This window comes from Lonchura striata, chromosome 5 (assembly GCF_050655825.1).
Source record: "Lonchura striata isolate lonStrDom1 chromosome 5, ASM5065582v1, whole genome shotgun sequence".
Lineage (NCBI taxonomy): Eukaryota > Metazoa > Chordata > Aves > Passeriformes > Estrildidae > Lonchura > Lonchura striata.
This window is the reverse complement of record NC_140707.1, coordinates 25052787-25057976: the sequence shown is the minus strand read 5'-3', so window position 1 is coordinate 25057976 and position 5190 is coordinate 25052787.

Below are 5190 nucleotides of genomic sequence, written 5' to 3'. Positions count from 1 at the left end.
TTTTAAGCTTAAATTAATCCTCGGGTTAAAATTAGATCTACATCTATATTTTTCTTCCTTTTTTATGCATTGGTTTGCAAGTGCAGTGTTCTGTCACAGTGGGACAGGTCATTGTGGGCTTCTGGTTTTTTTCTAGATACTTTATTAAGATAGCTGGTGATAAATCCTGTGATATCAGGAGCAATACTCGTGTTGCTCCTTAAGTGCAGCCCTCTCAAAACTCTCTGTTTTGGTGTGTCAGTGCTTGTGAAGATGCCATGCACTGACCTCCCTCCAGCGCACACTTGCAGCCAGTTTGGCTGATGGCAGAGCCAGCATGGCTTTGAAGGACTGTGTCCTCTCCAGATGTTTCCAAGTGGGCCAAAGGGAAAGCCACAAACACCTTGCCCAAAGGACACGGGATAAGAGAATCACCTTGCAAACAGAGAGGATTTCCTTGCAGAGCCCTTTGGGCGTGCAGCATCAGCAATGAGCTGGCTGTGTCTGTAGGGAGATCCAGTGGCTGTGACCAACAGTGCACAAAAGTCTCATTGTTCTCTAGGAGTGCCTGAAACACTTTCAGCTCCCCTGGTTCTTTAGCAGAATTGCTTTGTCTTCTCCCACAGCAGTACTTTGCATGTCAGAGGAAAAAGTGTACCTTCCTTTCTTGTGGATACCTCAGGTAAAAAAAAAGTTGTAGTAGTAATGGTTTGGATGAAAGCCCACAAGCTCGTGATTCAGAACTTCTCCTTCGAAATGCTTCTCTCCTGGGCTTCCTTTGACCAATGCTACTTTTTGAGGAGCTGTAATGAAGAAAAAAAAAAAACTCTTGTCTGGGGATGCACACTTACCCCAAGAGCAGACAGCCTGCTCAGCTTCTGGGCAGCCTTGGGGAGCTATGTGGGAAGTGAGCTGCATTTACACACTGCCAGTGCCTGCCTAAAATAAACTGGAGTTTGCTTCTTTTTTTTCCCCAGCTCATAAATGTGAGTCAGTTCTTCACTTTACAAAGGTTTAGCTACTGGACTGTGATAGTGCATTAAGGTATTTTATTGCCTCATTGCTTTAAAAAGTGCAATTACAATCTCTTAATTGAAAAGCTGCAATTATTTAAATAGCCTTTAGTCCACCGGTGGTGCCAGATGTGGCTGAGAGCAGCTACAGCCAGGCAGCCTCCAAAGTTTGTTCTCTGTGAATTTGTTTGTGAAAGGCTTGTTTAGATGCATGAGTTTGTCACAGTTTAATAATAAAGAAACCATGTCATCAAGCAGTTGGGAGTTATCACTTTGAAGTTCTACTGATGAAACCTGAAATCAGGCATGAGCAGGAGGATGTGCATTAGCTGTTTTTTGGGTCAAGCTGCATCTATTTAGCTAGTCATTTATGGCAGGATGTGAATGCTCTGCCTATAGTCCCAACACTATTTTTCCCACGTTTCATAACAACTCTGTTGCAATTTGGTTTTGAGGGGCTTTGTTTTGTTTTTAAAATTTAAAAAATGCTCTGTGCACACTTGGTGCCCCCCTGGCTTTGTCCTGAGGGGCCCAAGAGACATCTGAAACATTTAGGACACGTCTAGACTGAAAGCTGAGCTGTGATGAAACATGCATGAGCTGCCAGAGCCCAGGTCTGCAGTGCCACGTCAGGCACAGATGGTTTAGCAATCTCCAGCCCAACTGCAGCTGCCAGGGGGCCAAAGGAAAACTTTTTGCTTTTAAGCAAACGGGAGCAAAAGTGTGTGAGTGTTGCTTTTGGGAGCTGGGGTAAAATCCCAGCAATGGTAAGGAGCATTCCAGTGCTGGCTGCAGTTGTTCATCCTTCCCATTAGCCTCAGAATAAAATCATCTACAGGAACAGTTTCCAGTGTAGAAATTGTAATACAGTCAGAATTGAAACTTAGACTCTGGCAGCCACTGATGTGGTTGATAGTGCTGAATGTACAGGGGAGCTCAGCCCAAGAGGAAGACAAGCAGCTGTTAATCCAAAGACTGAGCCAACTGAAGTGCAGCTTGGGACCTGTAAATAATTAATACATAAATTAATAAAGACTATTATGGTGATACATCATTGCCTGTGGATTGAACTAAATCTACTCCTCAGGATGGGTAACTGGCTGGTCATTTTTCTCATCTGGAAACAAAGTAGAAAGTTAAAATACAGAGAGACTATATGTGATTCCTTAAGTTCCTTCATATTTTATAATATTCAGGAAACACAAATTAATAACTACAGCACTTAACTTTCCTCTTGTTAAAAAGTAAAATGCATAGAAAGAGGGTTTTTAGGCTAAGAATTATAAAGCTATTGTAGCTGAAATTGAGTTGTGGCTTTATATGCAATGAGCAACATGACACTGAACATGGAAATTAAACTAGGCATAAAGGGAAACTGCTCATAAATTTAAGGTGTGCCTGGATGGCAACTCCTTATTCTTTGATCCGAGTTCTCACAGAACAGGATGGTTTTTATGAGTTTTCTTGGCTGCTCCTTGGTGATCACACTTCTCTGGGAGCTTCAGAGACCAAGTGAAACAGCATCCCTAAGCTGTCTTCAATATATGCAATTTTTACCTTTAGAACTCCTGAGGGGGAAAAAATACCACCTTGCATCTGACTCCAAAGGAGCTTGAGCAGCCTCAGGACCGACCATGAGCTGGTGCCTGCATAATCTTGTTTCCTCCAGAAAAAGTACAGATTTTTTGTTTCACTAACATATAAGATCCTACTCTAGAACTGTGGTTTAAAGCTGTAAACAGGAGCTTTTCATGGTCAGTATCTGAGGTTTTAAATACCATCTATCCTCATGTTGTTCCCCAGTTGTGGTGTGCTACACTCGGAGATGAAGCCAGGTACAGAGGTGTGTCTGTTCAGCAAGAACATCATTAGCTTAGTGCTCGTTTGCACTTTCAGGATGTCTTTCAAAAGGAAACAGCATAATTAAGAAATGCCTTCTGCAGAAAGAAAAAGCAAAAGCCCTTTTGAAACACGGCAGCTGCTGTCGTTTGGTTTTTGAGGGATCATTCCATTTTCAACTATGCCACCGCTCTGCTTCTTAATTATCCCCGGAGAGGGTTCAGCAATCCTTGTCTTGAGACTCCCTCTAGTGAGGGAATGGTGAGCAGCTCTGAGCTGGGACGCCCTGGTGAGCTGGGACACCCTGGTGAGCTGGGACACCCTGGTTGTGTTGTAGATGTTGGGGTCACTCCTCTGCACTACTGAGAGCACTGGCAAGGTCTGCAGAGCCTGTGGGGCTGGCCTGGGCTCAGGAACCCCACTTAGGGCTGCTGCAGTGAGCACTGCCTTCCTGTCAATGGACATTCCAGGCTCAGGAGTTTGCTGAGACCTCTCCCTGGCTGAGCAGCTCATCCTCTCCTCCTCGGTGGGCCCTGCATGTGTGGATTGGGGTAGCCTGGAATGAGCACAGGGGTGTTGGAGAGCTGCCTGTGCCTCCATCCCACCTTCTGCCATGTCCCTGGTGACAGGGAGCTCAGAAATGGAAGCCTTCTTCTCAGTGCATTATTAACAGCAATGATAAGATAGAGAGAGAGGGTGTGAAATGAGATATTGGAGGGGAAACTGTGCATTCATTGTATGCACCTTCTGTAACACAGAAATGGCTCTGTGGGCAGTTTCTTGGAGAGAACAGCTGTGAGCCGTTATGTGTTTAAGGAAATACACGTTTGAGTAAATAGAAATTGTTTGCATGGGGAATGCTGTGCAGTCACTTGGACTAACAGCTGCTTGAATGGATGGAAAAGGGGCAAAGAAAGGAAAGGTCAGCTCTGGTGTGCTGCTCTCTTTGTCACTGAAAAATACACTGGGTTTAGAAACTAAGTTATCTCTGAAAAATTCATTTTCCCTCAATTATATTGCACTTTACCATACAAGCAAGTAGGCAGGGTGATATTTAGCACTGTTTTTTGATAGTATAATTCTAAAAACTGTTACTATTGGATACAACCTGATTCTGGCAAGTGTAGCTTTTAAGGCATTAGGTGGCGTTAGGGTAACTAGATGGTTTTGATATTTGCTGTCTGTGAATGCATAAATAATAGGACTCTAATTCACTCCCTTCTTTCTCATTATGTAAAAAGACTTCGTTTTTAGAAATGTAACTAAACTATAGTCAGTGTTGGTGTTTTCAGATTGAACTCTCATTTCACAGCCTTGGTACAACTGGGACCAACCTTTGGGACAGCTCTTGGTACCTGCTGCCTGCTTTTGCATAAATCACCAAAGGACAAGCCCTAGTTCAAAGCTTCATTTCTTCACAAAACCCTACCATGCATCATATTCTCCCTAGTTCAGATAAAATCACGAGATGGAAAATTCTAATGTGGCTGGGTATAGCACCACATCCTCTGGATGTCAAGAGACACCTTGTCCCAACCATTCTTACATCCTGAAGAGGCCAACACCTGACTAGGAATGCAAAATCTAGGTGCAGAATGCAACCTATAGAAGAATGTTTTACCAAGCCCATGGGTGCTTCACCTTCTCTGGAATTTCTGGTTTGAATGTGAACAAGTCAGGGAAGTGTGGGGTGTTGTTAAGGGTTTGCAATGCTGTGGCACAGTAGGATTTTAATTAGTCTGGTTGTATTTTTATGAATATAGAAAATTGAGCACTGAGTACCTAATTAGTGAATATCTACCACAGTGAGACAGCTGGTGCCAGGGAAGAACACACAACCTCTTACATCTTATTTTAAATTCACATCTTTCCAGAAGGCAAGAAGTAGAGGGCAAACAGGAAGGACTCCTAAGGAGGCTTCAGGGTGACCCAGCTGTGGCCTTTCACTGCCTGAAGGGAGCCTGTGAGAAAGATGGAGAGAGACTTTTACAAGGACATGTAGTGACAGGACAAGGGGGAAATGGCTTCAAACTAAAGAGGACAGGATTAGATTAGATATTAGGTTAGATGTTAAATACTGAGAAAAATTCTTTACTGTGAGGGTGGTGAGGCCCTGGCACAGGTTGCCCAGAGAAGCTGTGGGTGCCCCATCCCTGGCAGTGTCCAAGGCCAGGCTGGATGGGCTCTGAGCAGCCTGGGATAGTGGGAGGTGTCCCTGCCCATGGCAGGGGCTTGGAACAAGATGAACTTTAAGGTCCTTCCAACCCAGCCCATTCTGATTCTATGATGACAAACCCAGCTCTTGCCCACCCACTAAAAATAAAACAAAACTAAAAATAAAACACTAAACCTCTGTCAC